The sequence below is a fragment of the Protopterus annectens genome, chromosome 5.part0 (genome assembly GCF_019279795.1).
Source record: "Protopterus annectens isolate FY-2018-M chromosome 5.part0, PAN1.0, whole genome shotgun sequence".
Classification (NCBI taxonomy): Eukaryota; Metazoa; Chordata; order Ceratodontiformes; family Protopteridae; genus Protopterus; species Protopterus annectens.
The window spans coordinates 1,494,029,707-1,494,048,752 of NC_056735.1; the positions used below are offsets into that span (position 1 = coordinate 1,494,029,707).

At 38.3% G+C, this 19,046-nt stretch overlaps 1 protein-coding gene across 10 annotated transcripts in view; it reads right to left on the reverse strand.

The window, feature by feature from the left end:
* The window catches only part of TENM4 (teneurin transmembrane protein 4), a 4,497,462-nt gene that overhangs the window by 4,169,725 nt on the left and 308,691 nt on the right, over nucleotides 1-19,046 (reverse strand). The gene's annotated exons all lie outside the window — the stretch shown is intronic.

Genomic DNA, 19,046 nt, shown 5'->3' on the forward strand with positions numbered 1-19,046 from the left:
GAACTGGTTTGAGATCGATTTGCTACCTAACCTAATGTCCAGTGCTGTTACTACTAAGATGAAATCTCATTTCTGAATCCATGGTCGTGCAGATAAAGTTATTTCTGACAATGGTTCTCAGTTTGCCAATTGTTTCAGAGATTTGCAAAAGAGGGGGACTTTATCCATGTTACTGAATGCCCACAGTCAAATGGCCTTATTGAACATGCAATACAGAGTGCAAAGCAATCACTAGAGAGGTCAAAGAGTGACAATACTGATATCTTCTTGAATTTACACAATCTCAGAAATATACCCCGTGACAACCTACTTGGCTCGCCTGCTCAGCGACTTCCATCTAGGCAAATCAGAACAACCCTGCCTATCAGTTCTAGTTTGCTGGTGCCTAATGCTGAAAACAATTAAAGCCCAACTTTTTAAGAAGCGTTCTTCTCAGAAGTTCAGCTATGATAAAATGAGCAGATTTCTTTGTCCGTTAAAAGGAGAGACAGTGAGAATGCAAACGGTGAAAGGCTTTGATCGAATTGGTCAAGTGAGAGGTATATGTACTACTGAGCAGAGATCCTACTTAGTGGAATCTGAGAGTATAGAGTACAGGAAAAACTGCAGACCTATTCCTATATCAGAAATGATATCACAGCATCGTACCTGTGATACATATTTTAGATTTTAGAGCAACCCTGACAATGTTCATACCAAAGAACATGTCACTCTATCCATTCCCATTCTTGATGATGCCCCATTTGTCCCCAAAGTTGAACATTCCTTGAAGACAGTCCCCATTACTAGACTGAATTCTGACTTTTATGTTAAATGATCAGGTCTATTTCCAGACCTAGTGTAAAATACACAGCAGCCTGGACATGATTGCTTTATGTGTTGCTAATTTTGTATGATTGCATGTCAAATAATTAGTTCTGTATAACTGCATGTCAAAAGATCATTTCTGTGGATTGCATGTCATTGAATACTGTCATTTTGTATATGGACTATTTCTCAAAAAGGGAGGATGTAGATCAGAGCATGTGTATGTACCTTAACGAAGCATTTGCAGATGTAGCACATTCATATAAATAGCGAGCACGTGCAGGCAGCAGTGCCATTTTGGCAGAACAGCCAGAGTGCTAACATGTATGAGTGTGGTAGTCAGTCTGTTTATAAGTTTATTTAAGTTTAAGTTACAAAGCCTCACTTCTGATGTGCTTGTGTGTAATAAAGCTGCTTGAACTGAACCCACGAATGTTTGCCTATTTTATCCTGAACAGATGAACAACAGCCACCATTATTTTATGCTTGCTAAACAGGGCTTTAGCTGTTCAGTAAGTGTAAAATAAAAAAGAAAAAAAAAAAAAGAAAAGAAAAAAGCATGTGTGTGTTTATGTTTGTGTGTGACTGTGTATGCATGTATGAGAGTAAGAGAGAGAGAGAGAGAGAGATCGTTCGAGCTATTATTTTACACTTGCACTTTTCCTGTTTAGCGAGTGTAAAAAAATAAATGAAACAGGAAAACGTATGCATGTGTGTTTATGTCGCTGTCTGCATGTGGGAGTGAATGCATGCACGAAAGAAGAAGAGACTGCGCGTGTGTGTGTGTGTGTGTGTGTGTGTGTGTGTGTGTGTGTATGTGTGTGTATATGTGTGTGTGTGTGCGTGCATGTGTAGTGTGTGTATGTATATGCCAGAACTGTATGCCAGTACTTGTAATTATGCCCAATAGCACAAAAAACTCTTTGAAATAACTGCACTTTGCCAAATAAATCTCCGTAGCACAAGAACACTCTGAAATCACTGTAGTTTGTGAAACCACTGCTTGTCAGTGTAAGAAATACTTCAGTATGACTGTACTTTACAAAATAAACTGTACAATATAGAAAAAGCTCAAAGTAAGAAGCACTTTGAGATAAATGCGCTTTGCAAATAAACCGTACACAGCAGAAACCTTTCAAAATGGCTGTAATTTTGCGAAATAACTGCATGGTGTAAGAAACACCTTGAAATGGTGGATTTCTGCGAATAAATGCAACAGCACAAGAAACTTTTTAAAATGGTGGTACTTTGACTGCACTTTGCAATATAACTGTACCTTGCACACAACAAACTCTTTGAAATAATTGCACCATAATAAAGCACACACTCTATGAGAGAGAGAGAGAGAGAGAGAGAGAGAGTGCTCGAGCTTTCCACTGGCAGCAGCATTAGTTAAGAAATTTCTGTACCTCTCGACAATACCTCTCAACCTCTTAGTATAAGAAATCTGGACAGACACAAAAATAATGGGGGGGGGGGGTCAAGGACTGAAAATAAGGGTGCATTTTATATATTGCTCTTATAAACTTAGAAGGTTGCTAGAATAACAAGGTTTCTATTAGCATGCTTTTCCTGAAGCATAGGTGTGTGAGTGAGTCAGATCGACTACAGCAGTAAAGAGGTTTGCATACCGCTCAGCCTTTCAGCTGAAGTAATCTGGATAAAGCCTGAAATAAAGGGGGAATGAAGACTCTAAAACAGGAACAGATTTTAATTATTGCTACTATAAAATTTCAAAGTTCCTTAAGTAAAGTATTTGTGTTAGCATGAATTTTCTGAAGGAATTAAAAGTCTGAAACTCAAATGTCTGTCATTGTTTAGTAACTTCAGTCTCCAATGACTGCCAATGGACCAAACGATTTAGGAGTGTGGGACCAAAAAATAAAGTAAATATCTGGATTTTTTTTTAAAGTATTCTATTTTGGATATAAAATGCCTCCTCCAACGCCATTAACATATATTACATCAAATTTGAAACATTAGGCAGAGGAACTGTTTTACATCAAAAATATATTAAAAACTATAGTAATAAAAATGAATAAGTAAAACACCACAATTTTACAAACAGCCCATTCTCTAAGAGCAATACTGTCTGATAGAGTGCGTGTTAATGTGCAATTAATGCCCTTCAAGGAGTGTAGCGGCCAGACACCGCTGGGTGGGCATTAATTACATATTAACACACACCCTGTTGAGCATCATTGCTTGCTTTGATTTTACCACATGATAAATTTGCTTATCCTTACACTAACAAAAAATACACCATTTTGCAGGATTGTAAATTTGAAAGTGAACAGTTTATTATTTGGTCATCTATTGATGGATACAGTATATTAAAGTAATGACTATGATCTGGGTATGTGGAATGATTGTTGTTCACCCTTTTCAGACACAGTTGCTTGGGCAACTTAAAATATCTAAACAACTTTAAAACATACTGCAGTGGCAACAAATCAGATCACACAGAAAGTTGGTCATGTAGATGGGATTAATCTTGGACACAATTGATTCAAGAAACCTAAAGGCGTTAAAAGCATGATTTATAACATTAATAAGACCAATTATTGTGCATAATCTAACATTTTGCACTTTATGCATGACAGATATTGCAACTATTGAATCAACAGAGAAGAGATTATTAAAATATTACATTTATGAAAAAATGAAAGTATGAAGAAAGATTAAAGCATCTCAGTCTTTACAGCATGATTTATACATTATTAAGGGGTAAACTGAGCCTAGTATTTAGTGCTTCTAAAGAAGGTGTTAAGGGAAGCTCTATCTCATTAAAAGGGCCTATATTAAATCAGCGAACACTTAAAAAAGTGAATGCTGATTTATCGACCCCATGTAAGCGTAAGGGAAAAAAATTGCTGTTCCAAAAAAAGAAAAAAAAAAAACTTTAAAACATTACGATGTAAAGGGCTGTGCCCCCCCCCCCTACTTAAATATACCAACTCCGAGATTGTACTATAGTGACGAAAATGGCAAAATAATGAAGGCTGCCAAGCGATTTCTTTCCCAGAGAAAGAATTTGCTTATATGCCGTTTCGGTATTTTGCCTTTTCGTGCTTTCATGTTCGATCAAGATGCATTCGAAAGAATGCGTCTTTGATCATATAATAGGGAACCCATTAAAAGACCATCCTTTAGGAATAAGAAGAAGGGGGAATTTTGTTCAAAACTAAAATTAACAGAACTAAGAAAAGAGATGGTTTTATTATCCAAATTATAACAAGACTGTGGGGCCTTCTTCCCCTAAGGCCTAGGGAATCAGAAACTGAAATGTTTTAAAAGCCAACTTGACAATTACATTTGAGACAAGTACCTGAATAATACAGAGGAGACTACCAAATTAAACATCCATTGGTGGTAAGGGATTATCTATGCAACTAACATTTATTAACATAGTTTAATTATATCCCTCAGAAGCTGAGCAGAGAAGATATCACTGGTTTCTCATAGTTTGTGGTTCTCTCAGAATCCTACAAATGCCTTTTATGCACAATATACATGCTTTTGTGAGGCTATCCTGCTTCCATTCACCTTTCAAAAATGTATCAGTAGGTGAATTTACAACCCACTAAACTGTCCAAATGTAATGTTTGCATATGCATGCAGATACCTCTTCAGATGGTCTGTTCTATTGTACAGACTAGGTGCTCTCTCCTACACTCACTGCTTGTGGAGATAAGGTATTGTCCCCCACCAGTCTGAAGAGGATGAAGCAGGTACTGTAAACTGAATGAAGGAATGGCTGGATATATAGATGGATGCATACAAAGAAACATGTATGAACTGGAGAACACCAACACTGTTATTTTGAATGGATGGTTTCAACCAGGGAATATCTGGAATACAGGACTGAACCTGCAATGCTGAAGCACTAAATCAACAACACTACCCACTGTATGACCTTTATCTGCACACACTAAAAAGAAAAAGAAAAAGAAAAAAAAAACAGGAAAGGGTTTAAGATTGCCTGATTACACTAGGGATATGAGTAAGGGTAATGGAAATGCTTTGATAAGATACATCAATTTGAAGAGTAACGGTTTATTTTTCATTCAGCAGGTCACCAACAGTTTTATATGATAATGCATTTTTGGAGGTGATAAAGAGCCACTCAGACATGCACAACACCTTGTAGAACCAAAGTCAAAGTGGTAATTGATTTTTACAATGTTACAATATACAGAAGGCTCTTGTTATAAAATTAGCAAGTAAACAATCTTGTAATGCTGTCCTGCCTTCACCTCACAGCTTGTTATGCTACAATACCTTTGCCAGCAGGACAACTCAACAACACCTTCAGCTAAATAAACTTGCATCTGATCAGTACATAAACTTACTTTTTTTTTGTGCTCCTTAACTCTGATCTGCAGGGGTGCCAAATGGATAGCTCCACACTCAGTATCGTAATTCTGCACAAGCACTTAAGTACAATTTATTCATAAACAATTTTATGCTTGATATTATCCTCCTTTTAATGATGCTGTCATTAACTACAACTCTTCTTTAAAGTCATTTACAAATGATTAACCAATATGTTTTATAGTATCTTATTACTGGTCATATCTGTGGTTTCTTAAGACTTAAGCTTTATTTTAATTAGATTAGTGCCCAACTGTAACTTTCTGTTTGAATCCAGATATGAAAATGTTGCAGTGTCCTACTTTATATTTTGTGATCAAAAATCTAGTGTTACCAAGAAATATTGTCTGAAATGTTTGCTTGTTGTCTCAAGAGAACCTATTTCTTATGTATGTGATCTAGATGACTTTATTACTTTGATCCTGATAGATGACTAATGTCTGCCATTTCTTCTTTTTTTAGATTATTTTGAGGAAAAACTAAATATATTTACTTGTTTCATTTTATTTCTAGTATATTCATGGGACAATTAGTTTATCTGTCAGATAATTAGCAAAGCAGATAAGATATTCAGTTAAGAAGAATTTGTTCTTGAGTAAAAGTAAAACATATATGCTGTGGCCTCAGAGGCAAGTAGCAAAGACACAGCTGATTACTTGCTTATTACTCTTGCTCTGCAAAGTGAAATATATGCATATGGTAGTGGCTTAACTGATGAATAAACATTTAATGGGTAGGAATAAGGAATATTTTTAAGTGTAAGTTAACTGCCTTACTCAGAAACTGATTCCTTGACCATTTTCACAAATCACTCAAAAATTCAATGTTAAAAATCAGTTTTTCTTTTTGTTGACTTGCATTGCAAATAGCTACTTGTTTTACTGCCAGGAGGTGTATTTCAAAGAGGATACTGCTGCTCTGGAACAGACTCCCCGTCCACATAAACAAAGTTCATCACTGCCTATATTCAAGAAAAAGGATGGAAAATAGAAAATTTAAGCAAGAACTGCCTCCTGTACTACTAATAGACAGTGGCAGCTCCTAAAATCTTTATCCCATGCATGGGTCCCCTCAGAGTATCTATGGTATGATCTCAGTTACTTCTAATTAGGCGTGATATATAATTATTAACCATGGGATGGGTGATGCAAATCTCTAACTGAATGGATAGATTATTTTGAGCACAAAAATGGAAATTGTCTAGCCTTAAAATGGCCCACAAAGGAAGCTAGCCTTGTACTCCCCTATGAACCTGTGAGGTAGCACATTTGCATAGAAACCTCTCAAAATTAGGGCTTGGCTCTGCTGACTGCTGTGAAGCACATCCAGTCTTAGTTCAATGACTATCTACTGTGGATAACATTGTGACTGCTGGAGTTAACATCAGAAATTCAGACCAGCTTCATAACTTTGAGATACTCTAGTCCTGTTTATGTTGTATTACATCATAACTCATCTGCAAAGTCAAAATAATAGAATATGTCCATCCCTCACTCATTTTTGTCTTGTGCCAACACCCAATTCACTGCATTTTGCCAAAACAAACACTATTAGCTCTATGACTGTTAAATAAATACTCAGGATAGCCAAGTAAGTGATGCTGTCAAGGAATGTTGTTGTTGTGTCTTGATTGGCAGTAGATTTTTTACGTGCCGAATCGCCAGCTCTGATGCACAACCTTCAACGAAGGTATGCCTATTCATGAATGTCTCCACACAGAAGATGCTTTAGCTGAGAATCGAACAGGACAACGTCTTACTGTGAGACAACAACGCTACCGCAGCACCACCACCGCAGTCATACTGAGCAAAACAAATGCACATAATTAAAGTTCCTACTGTATAAACATGCAATAAATAAAAAAGCCCACTAAACATTCTATTATAATTACCACCCCGTATCCTAAATTTTTCACGTTAATATCAACACAAGACATGTTTTTTCACACAGTGACTGCAAAACCACCTTTTTAGATGTAATTATAGAATGATACTTCAGATTTCTTATCACAGACCTACACAATCTTAATTTTGAAAATATTGTTCAAAAATACGTACCAAAAGCTATAAATCTGCATTTAATGCGGCAAATGATACCTCACAAATTTATTTAAGTTGCACATTATGAGTGCAGCTTTGGAAAATGTCCTCTGTCACATTTCAGTTAAATCCCAATGTACACTACTAAAATAAGCATTCTGAAAGTTTTATCCCAAAACATAACTGGCAAAATTCTGAGTCTGTATTTTAGTTGGTGAATAGTTCATTATTGTTTTACTGAAATGCAAAATTAGTTCAAGAGATTTTCAAAATTTAATCTAGCATTTGGTCAAGAACAACTGCATTGTCTTTTCACATTTCTCTCCCAGAAGGTGATATAGACAGGAAATATTAACATGATATTAACACTTTCTCCCTCTTCTGCCATCATTTTCAAAGCTCCAACCAAACAGATCCTATTTGCATGTTTCTTAAACTCAACTCTTTCAAGCAAAATGTACTTGGTTTCACTTACATTGGTCTTGACTGTTCTAAAGTAACAGCTAAGTATGCATTACCATGGCAGTTTAAGAAAGTCAAGATCAAGTCTGTCAATGTAGGTTACTTCAACATATAATGGAGGACTGCAGTGAATGAACACACTGGTCCTTTGTTTAAATGAATACTTTGAGAACAGCTGCTTGCTCTTGCCACTAGTACAGACAAACTAACTAATAACACATCACTGACTGGATAGGTTTCTATTGTTTAATATCTCCCTTGGGGATAACTTATCTGTTACATTTGATGACCATATCCAAATTTTCACGGGCTGTGTTCAGTAAAAAAAAATTCACAGACTTTACCATTACTCCTCACAAAATACAAAACTTTTCTGCCAGTCAAAATGGTTTATGAGCAGCTCTGTGATGAGGGAGGAAGCCCTGGCTATGACCTACATGACCAGACATAGTAGCTACTTGGTTGCTGCAAGAGCCAGGCAAGGGAAGATGGACATGGGTAGACGATACTAGTTCACCTACAGTAGGAAGAGGAATGATGGTTCCAGTTAGATGATCTCCACCAAGCAAGCAGAGGGGTTGCAATGTACTGGCAAATCCAAGATTAGGGTTGTGAGCTTGGAGCTACTAAACAAATGTCTTCATTGTTGGGATGCAATCAACAGCACAAACCACCTTAAAGTCTGTTTGAATGCTAGACCTCTCTGGGTTGGCCCTCACTCTTACAATGGTGACTTCTCAGCAGTGGGGGAACAAATGGCTCAGGACTCATTATAGGGGAGAGCTTGGTTAACCAGCACAAAGGTAAAAATAACACAGGAAGAAAATCATTGCTGCCATCAAAACGGTAGACTATACATGTCTGTATTATCTTTATCTTAATACTGCAGTGAGACATTTCAACTCCATATTTATCTTGGGCATAAAAGGGAAAGATCTAACATAATACTATAAAACATAACATCAATTATTTAGTTTTAAGGATGTCAGGAATGAATTACAACAGTATATGGAAAAGTAAACAGCAATACAGTTTCACATAAGAGATCTTGCATTGTAACAATCTGAGATCATTTTAGATTGCTGTACCTAGATTTATTTTACATAAAAAGTATGTACAGCTTAACCACACAACACAAGGCACTCCCTTATGCAGTGACAACTCAGTTTTGGTAATTCTTCCTCAACACCATTCTAGCCAACAGTAATATCCCCTCATCACCATAGTAATGCTAACCCTAAACATGCTCCTGCCCCTAACCCTACACTTTACTTTAAAAAATCCCAATCTGTAATGTTACCACTTTAGTCTGAATGTTGCAGTCAGGTTATGGTTTAAAGGCTGCAAATGAAATTGTTTTCCTTTTGTTATCTTGTATAGGTTTTGTGTTTTGGGATTTTGATGTTTTGAATGCTCAAAGTGTTTTGTCAGTGTTTTGATGTTTGACATTATGACATTTTGTTCATTCAGGGTGTGTGTGTGTGTGTGTGTGTGTGTGTGTGTGTGTGTGTGTGTGTGTGTGTGTGTGTGTGTGTGTGTGTGTGTTGTGTGTGTGTGTAACATTTCTTGTTGATTTTATGCTTAGAATACACAGAAACTGTAGATTTCAGCAAATGACAAAACTTTACTTAAAACAGACAAAAAAACATAAATTAGAAACGATTTGCTTCACTCCACAAACAAATAATATGTACAGTTTCTCAGTGAGATTTCCCAAAGCAAATAAAACATAGCAATACCAAGCAGGCAGTTAACTATGACAAAATTAAGAAAGATTTCCTTAAACTTTCAGGTGCCTGTATTCTTTGACATGGCACAAGCTGACATGCTAAAATAATCTGCAGCAACTTGCAAAATCCTTCTGACTATTGTGCACAAGTAGGGCAAATCCACTTCTTGCAGGTTTCAGTTCATTCCTCAAGAAAACAGGCTTCCCATCTACACATATAGAATGTATTTTTCTTAACAAATTCTCTAGGATTATATACAAGACCCCATCCCAAACCCTAACCCTATTCCTAACACTGTAGGAAGGTCTTCAAGGTACACCACCATGAGTTTGCACTGTGTCACAGTGATAAAATCACTCTTTATTCAAAGATAAACAATAAAAATGTTAAAAACATACATAATTCCCAGACAAGATAAGCACTTTCAGCTTCTTAAGCCTTCTTCAGAAGATAAATAACAAGTGCTGAGTAAAAACATATATACTGTGTTGCAGCCAATCCAGTGGCTTAAAAGTATTGTTTATCCTATCAGCAGTGCACCTTTTAACTCTTAGTCCTTGGTCAGAAACAAACTCTGCACAAGATCTAGCCTCCAATCAAAATCTTTTGCTGCTGCTGCAGTGTCCTCAATCAGGTACATACACTCTCTGCTCTTTACAGAGAAGGTTAACACCCTGTAGAGCAGTGGTTCCCAAACTTTTTTGATTTTCGGCTCCCTTTTTCCCAAGTTGCCCCCCCCCCCCATCCATGGCACGCATAAAGTACATATTTAATTTATTTATTTATTTTACATTTGTTTAACGAGGCTGCTTGACTGGACTAGGAGACCTGGGGAGAAAAGCTCAAAAGTACAATAAAAAGACAATCAACAACAAAAAGTGTACATTCTGCTTAACAGCAGAGCACTGATCTACTATGGTTGAGAGTTAAGGAAACCTAATGGCAACCTTATCAACTTTAAGTTTATAAAATCAATATTTAAAATCTGTCCCAATTATTTGGCTCTGTCCAGCATACCTCTCAACAGTATAGATTTTTGCAGAATGTCCAGATTTTTGCCTCATATTTTTGGTCTTTTTCTCATAAAATTGTTGTTTTCTGGCAAATCACTGGCAGATCATTGAAGTTGAAGTCAGAAAATAATGACAGACAGTTGAGTTTCATACTTCATACCCTTCAGAAAAATCATGCTGGTCATACAAAACCTAAATTTTTTATCAACTTTCTAAGTTTGTGAGAGCAGTACTTAAAGGTGTCCCTATTCTGTGCCTTTGTACCCCCACTATTTTTGGCTTTGTCCAGATTTCTTGATCTAAGAGGGTGAGAGGTATGTGTCCAGTGGTATGGTCCAGACTTACACAGACCTCATTGCTGCTGCTGCCAGGGATCACTCTCACTCTTCACTCTCTCCCTTCATGACACACACACACACACACACACACACACACACACACACACACACACACACACACACACACACAAACACACGTCTCTTTTGCATCATGCACGCATTAACTCACACACATCGCTCTCACTCTTTCCCAATCTCTCACACAGTCATAGTCACTCCATCAGTCATACCTGCATTCACTCACACATCACTCAATCTCCCAGTCACACACACACACAGTCACTCCCTCATTCATACCTGCATTCACTCACACATCACTCTTACCCCTCCCAGTCACACACACACACACACACACTCACTTCCTCATTCATACCTGCATTCACTCACACATCGCTCTCACTCTCTCTCGATCAAACACACACACAGTCACTTCCTCATTCATACCTGCATTCATTCACACATCGCTCTCACTGTCTGTCACACCCACACGCCACACACCAACTTACACATTCATTCATATATCACTCTCTCCCGATCTCACACCCACATGCCACACACCCACTTACGCATTCATTCATACATCCCTCTCACTCTTCCGATCTCACACATACACATACACAGTCGCTTCCTCATTCATACCTGCATTCATTCACACATTGTTCTCACTCTCCCGATCTCACACATACACACACACAGCCACTTCCTCATTCATACCTGCATACACACACACACACACACACACACACACACACACACACATACACACACACACACACACACACACAGTCACTTCCTCATTCATACCTGCATTCATTCACACATCACTCTAACTCTCCTGATCTGACACACACACACAGCCACTTCTTCATTCATTCTTGCATTCTTTCACACATCACTCTCACTCTCCTGATCACACACACACACGCACACACACACACACGCACACACACACACACACACACACACACACACACACACACACACACACACACACACACACACACACAGCCACTTCTTCATTTATTCCTGCATTCACTCACATATCGCTCTCACTCTCCCTATCTCTCTCACACACACAGACTCTTTTGCTATCATGCACGCATTCACTCACACATGCAGACAGACACACACACACTCTCAAAGAGGCATTCACTTACTTAACGGCCCGGTTCCAAGTGCTCCATGTCCCGGTACTGGTCCGCAACCCAGTAGTTGGGGACCACTGCTATAATTGATGCCAGTTCTGCTAAAAAGCTACTGTTTAGGTATAGACTTAGTTTGCCGTGAACTAATAAGCTTACTGTTCGCGGTTTATTTTGCAGCTAAGCTTATTAGTTTGCAGTGCCCCTGTGAGGAAGCCGCGGCTCCCCAGGGCACCATAGTGCACACTTTGGGAACCCCTGCTGTAGTGTATAAGTACCAATCAAATACTTTAAATATTGTTTCCTTCCAATCACTGGTGCAGCCTATTAGAGTGCTTTTACCAAGCCTTCAGCCAATCTTGTAAACACTGCTATTTCTTCATTGTTCACAAGAACTTTTCCATTACTAACCTGCTGTAAAAAGCAGACAATGTTAACCTAATAAAGTGGTTTTACCACTTTTTTTAACTTAATTTTAATATTTTTATTTGTATTATTCCTGTTCATCTCGGCTGTCTATTCACAAAAGCTTCCTAGTGAACAGAGGAAAAAAAAAGCCCATTAAACAAAGTTTCCTCATTGCTTCAGATGAGGAACAAAAACCTTACAAAAGGGTTCTCATCCTGGTTCTCTGCATATAATTTTTTAGTTTAACAGAAAACATTCAAGATATTGGCAGAAAAGGATGCACTTAGGTTAATGTGGTGCCCATCGCTACATCATATGGTATGGAAGCCATCAGAGAGTTATCCATCTCAATAGGACTCAGAGAAGATTTAATCTGCTCTTTATTGGAACTAATCCTAGAGAATAATATCTTTACCTATGGAAAGACTTACTATTGGCAAACATGGGGAGAAGCAATGGGCACCCCATGTACCAATAGTTATTCCAACTTGGTGTTAGCATACTGGGAGTCTGAAAAGAGACTCTCTGAGGCCAGTCCATGGATTAAATATATTTTCTATTATGGTCGATTTGTAGACAATATTTTTATCTTGTGGAAGGGGGCAGAAGAACAGTTGGTACCATTTCTGAAATATCTACACTCCACCATGGAATTTCTAAAGTTCACTATGAATTACTCCAAAAAGGAAATAGAATTCCTAAATGTTTGCTTATGACTTGACATAGAAGTTGGTTTAAGCACTACCATTCACAGAAAAAACACTTGGAAGAATCATTACCTCCACTGAAGTTGTATGCATCCTAAAGACATCTTCAAGAACATCATGGAGAACGAGGTCACTCATATTTCGAGACTGTGTACAGAAGAACACGATTTTGATCAAGAATGTCAACATCTTTATTAGCATTTGCAAGATAGAGGTTATAAAGATACAGATATTGGGGTGAGAATGAAGACTGGAATAGTAAGGGGCACTAAAGGATGCCCATATTTTTCTAAGCAGACATATGTTGAGGTCAATGAAGCCATTAATCATGAATCCCAGTAATTAAACTGACTTCTTACTTACAGTACTGATAACAAAGGGATTTGTGAAATAGTAAAGAGATTTTGATGATACAATTAAGGATATAGTAGGCAAACAGACTAGGTTTGTGTTCAAGAACAAGAAGAACATCAAAAGATTAATTTGCAATAAAGATGGTCTCCCTAAAAAGAAAAGTGTCCTACACCAGGCCACCCACAGATGTGGAAGGTGCAAAGCTTGTCCTTTTATTGACACTAAAAAACCTTTATACATCTGGTAACAGCAAAAGAATTTACAGTAAAAGCAGTAGCCACCTGTAATACCAAACATCTAGTTTACACAGCAACTTGTGGAAAATGCCTATGTTTTTATATAGGCAAAATGGATCAGAAGTTTAAGGAAAGGATACTATGACATTTAAGATACATCAGACATAAAGACACAACAAATGCGTTAGCAAACCACATTGTGCATAATCCTAACCATGCATTTACATTTAAAGCTTTTAAAACTATATCAACTAATCTTAGAAGTGGAGACATACAAAAACTCACAGAAATTTGTGAAATAGGTTGGATTACGAATCTGCAAGCCCACCGATCACCAGGTCTTAATATTATGATCCCACTGAAACCAGCTTTAAAGAGTAGATGCTTAACTGTTAATTGAACTAATATCATACTTTTAAGCTAAGTTGTATTAAGCATGTGAGAACATAGATATGATATGTGAGTTGAGGGGACCTATGCTCCCCTCTGACTGGATAGAGTTTTATATTCAGGAGGGCATAGAGATGGGAAGCAGTTTCAGCACCAGTCCAATATTACCTTATATTGGTTCATTTTTATCCCCACATAGTTTTGAGATTGTATTGTTTGGACTGTCCAAACAGTATATATATATATATATATATATATATATATATATATATATATGGGTCCACTTCAAAATACTGACTTTCAAAATACCTAAACTCAAAATACTGAGACCAAAATCTCTAAAGCTCAAAATACTGAAAACTCAAAATACTGAAAACATACAGGATACCAACACTTATTATATTTCAGCACAAATACATACTGAAACAAATAAAACACAAACTATATTACTCTTCTACAAGTACACCCACCTGTGGGGGGATGCGCCCCTCACACCCCCTGCTACTTAAATATATCAACTCCAAGATTTCACTTTAGTGTAGTGAAGTGCAATCTCAGAACTGATATATTTAAGTAGCAGGGGGTGTGGGCGGCGCAGCCCCCCCACATGGGGGGTACATGGGGCTAATCCCGCTGCCTATACTTGCAGAAGAGTAATATGTTTCTGTATGTAGTTCTGCTGCAATATAGTTGTGTTGCTGTACTGTGTTGTTTTTTTTTTTTTTTGATATTTTGAGTTTCAGTATTTTGAAGTGGACCCATATATATATATATATATATATATATATATATATATATATATATATAATTCCTCCCCTTGCTCCCCTTCTTCCTGTTCACTATAGGATTTCGCCCTCATATTCTGACAGGTGGATTTAATTAGTAGCCTCTCATCAACAGGATTTATCCGGGACTTTAAGTGTCCAATGGGTTGTGTTTCTATTAGTACATCCTGCAGCTGTGACTAGAGGATGGCACTTGGCAACAATAAAAAAATAAAACTAAAACTAAATAATAAAAGATACAGCTGCATCCTGTTAAGGCAAGAGAAACTGACAATTACCATAAGGACAGTCCTTGCAATGGCCTTTCCTCCTTATTGGAGTATACAGTAAACTTGGGGGCACAATAGAAGTTACCCTAAGTGGGTCCTTTTCTGCCAATATCTTGAATGTTTTCTGTTGAACTAAAAAATTATATGCAGAGAACCAGGATGAGAACCCTTTTGTAAGGTTTTTGTTCCTCGTCTGAAGCAATGAGGAAACTTTGCTTAATCTGGGCTTTTTTTTTCTCTGTTTACTAGGAAGCTTTTGTTAATAGACAGCAGAGATGAAATAATAAAAATAAAAATAGTAAAATTAAGTAAAAAACGTGGCAAAACCACTTCATTAAGTTAACATTGTCTGCTTTTTACAGCAGGTTAGTAATGGAAAAGTTCTTCTGAACAATGAAGAAATAGCAATGTTTACAGGATTGGCTGAAGGTTTGGTAAAGCACTCTAATAGGCTGCACCAGTGATTGGGATAAAACAATATTTAAAGTATTTGACTGGTACTTATACACTACAGGGTGTTAACCTTCTCTGAATGCAGAGATGTAGAGAACAGAGAGTGTATGTCCTGATTGAGGACACTGCAGCAGCAGCAAAGGATTTTGATTGGAAGCTAGATCTTGTGCAGAGTTTGTTTCTGACCATGGACTAAGAGTTAAGAAGTGCACTGCTGATAGGATAAAAAATACATTTAAGCCACTGGATTGGCTGCAACACAGTATATATGTTTTTACCCAACACTTGTTATTTATGATCTGAGGAAGGCTTAAGAAGCCGAAATTGCTTATCTCAGCTGGGAATTTTGTGTGTTTTTAACATTTTTTTTATTTTTCTTTGAATAAAGAGTGCTTTTATCGCTGTGACACAGTGCAAGCTCGTGGTGTTGTACCTTGAAGACCTTCCTACTTTGTTGTACCACTTTGGGACTCCTTTGGCAGTTGGGGTTGCTTGATTTTGCTATTCCTAATACTAGTAGAAACACACACATACACACACACTTGAAATACCAAATAATTCAGTATCTAAGCATTCTAGAATTTTCCAACATACTCACAATTCGGCTGGAGTGCCTTCTGTGTGGATTCTGGATGTCCTCCCCACGGTCAAGTGGCCTCCGAAAGACATGCGTGAATGGGCATGCCTTTGCTGAAGGTTGGGCGTCAGGCTGGCAACTCGGCACCATAAAAAAATCGACTGCCAATCATTAGCGGACCGGAGTTCGGCTGTGGCGACCCCTAACCGGGAAAAGCCGAAAAGACAAACAAACTCACAATTCTGACTTGTAGGATTCTGTGGTCAGAATTATTACTTTCTATACAGCATCATCATCCTCACCATCATCATCATCCTCACCATCATCATCATCCTCACCATCATCATCATTATCATCAACTCCCTTTTTCCCATTTTCTACATGTAGTTCGGGGGACATGACAACTGTCACCATCTATCTCTATTCAGTGCATCTCTCCTGCCTTCTTCAAATCTCATGCCTGACTGTCACAGGTCTTCTCTCACACAGTCCATCCACCTCTTTGCTGGATGCCTTGTTTCCTCTTACCTTCTTCCTGTCTATCCCAAATCTTCTTTACCGGATTGTCTTGTTTTCTGCACATGTGCCTGAACCACTGTAATCTGTTCTCTTTGATCTTTTCTGCAATTGGAGCTACTTTGGCTTCTGCTCTTATGTCCTCAATTCTTCATCTGTCCCACAGTGTGCATCCTACCACCACCATCTCAGGCACCTCACCTCCATCACCTCTCACTTCCTCAGCTGATCTGCCTTTGCTGTCTAGGTTTCTGTACCATACAGTAAAACTGGTCACAGCACTTACTTTACAGCTTCCTTGGCATTTTTCTGTCATATACTATACCAGACACTCTTTGTCAGTTGTCATCAGCCCCTCTGATTCTAGCTTTGATGTCATCTTTCAGACTTCCGTTATCCTCAACCACCCTTCCCAGATACTTAAAGCTGTTAACCTGTTCCACTATCTTCCTTTCGGTCTCAATTCTCAACTTCTTCTGACTTCCCCAACTTGCTGCCATTACAACTTTCTTATCTGTGCTTAGTTTCATCCAATGTTCCTTTGGTTTTGCATTCCACTCCGCTATCCTTTGCTGAAGTTCTTGCTAAGAGTCTGCCTGTAATGCCACATCATCTGCATACAGCAACTTTGTTGATCTGCTTCTTCCTACCTGTTTGCTATTGTAGTCCATCAGCAGCAGAATCAGCAATGGGCTCGAAGCTTAACCCTGATGCATACCTACTTCAACTGGGAACCTTTCTGTGAGATCAAAAACTGTTCGTACTTGAGTCACCGGGTCCTTGTAGATAGCTTGTACTAATTCTACCAATGTTTTTGGGACTTCAAACCACCATAGGACTGTCCAAATCAACCTTCTATGGACCATGTCATATGCTTTCTCAAAGTTTAGGCATGCCCAGTTGAAGTCTTTCCTCATCTCTAGCTTCTTCTTAAGTATCTGTCTCCATTCAAACATCGGGTCATTTGCGCTGCATCCTGATCTGAACCCAAACTGCTCATCTCTCATCTTACTTTCTACTACTCTGCACATTTGTTTATCTTTCACTCTCTCCAGAACTTTCACGCAGTGTGACAGGAGTTTGATATCTCTCTGTACAGCCCACAGTTGTGAATGGCTCATTTGTTCTTGAACATTGGAACTAGTATGCTTATTCTAAAGCCATCTAAGATACACCCTTCTCTCCACATTGCCATGAGTGCCCTCATGAGCCATTTCTCCCCTATCTCATCCAGCATCTTTTTCATATCTGCTGTGACCTCATCTGAGCCTGCTGCTTTCCCTGACTTCATTTTACTTAGTGCTGTTCTTACTTCTTTTATGATGGGCTCCTCCTCTTCTCTCATCCTAGGCTGTGTCTGGGGCAGTACAGCTTCTGTGGGGTTTTCTTCATTCAGAAGCAGCTGGAAGTACTCCTTCCATCTGCCCTTGATAATCATGTGGACTGGTGAGCAGGTTGTGGCTAGCACCCTTAACGAATTGTGTCTATCTTCTTCTTCTTTCTGTCTTTGCTTTGCGACCAAATGTAGTTTTTTTTCTGCCATCTACTGACTGACTTTCCAGAAGCTGGTAGAATGCCTTTGATGCCTTGCTTTTTGCTACTGGAACATACCTTTCTTAGCTTCTTTGTTAGCCAACCAGTATTCCTTGTTAGCCTGGTCCATATGTCCTACCTTCCACTTTTTTTTTTCAATTTCTCCTTTCTTTCAATAATTTCCTGGGCTTCTGTATTCCACCACCAGCTTTCCTTATGTACCTTATTTCCACATTTGGCTCAGACCCATATCTGTTCTGCAGTCCTCGCATATGCTGTTTTGAGGTGCTGCCATTCTTCTTCACTTCCACCTGTTTCTTGTTCTTCTTGATGTGCTGGAGCCCTGAATAATTCCTTGAAATTTTGTGCTTTCCCTCCAGTCAATTTCCAGGTCTTCAGCCTCATCTCTATTGACCTTAGAGCCTTCTCTGACAACTGCTTGCAGCTGATTATGGCAATCAGCAGTTTATGCTGTGGGCTGACTGTTTCACTGGGGATGACTTTGGAATTGGTGATTCTATTCCACTGCCCCTTTCCTTACTAGGATAGTATTGTATGTGATCTTGTGACCGTCTCTCTTTCTGAACCATATGTTGGCTACTATCATGCTATTTGCCAGACAGATATCTAGAATGGCCTATCTTTTATACCTGTTTCCTCACCAATGTAACCTAGGCAGTCCTCATATCCTGTTCCATCTGTCCCGATATGCACATTCAGGTCACCCATTATCAACATCAATTCATGTTGCCCTGCTTTATCTATTAGGTCCTGCAAATGCTGTCTGAATACAGCAAACAGCCCCAAAGTCACCAATAAGTGCTTCACCACTTGCCAGCATAAAATGGATTTATTATAACAAAGCTAAAAACATTGGAAAGTATTCCAAATATTGCATTAAATTGACTGAAAC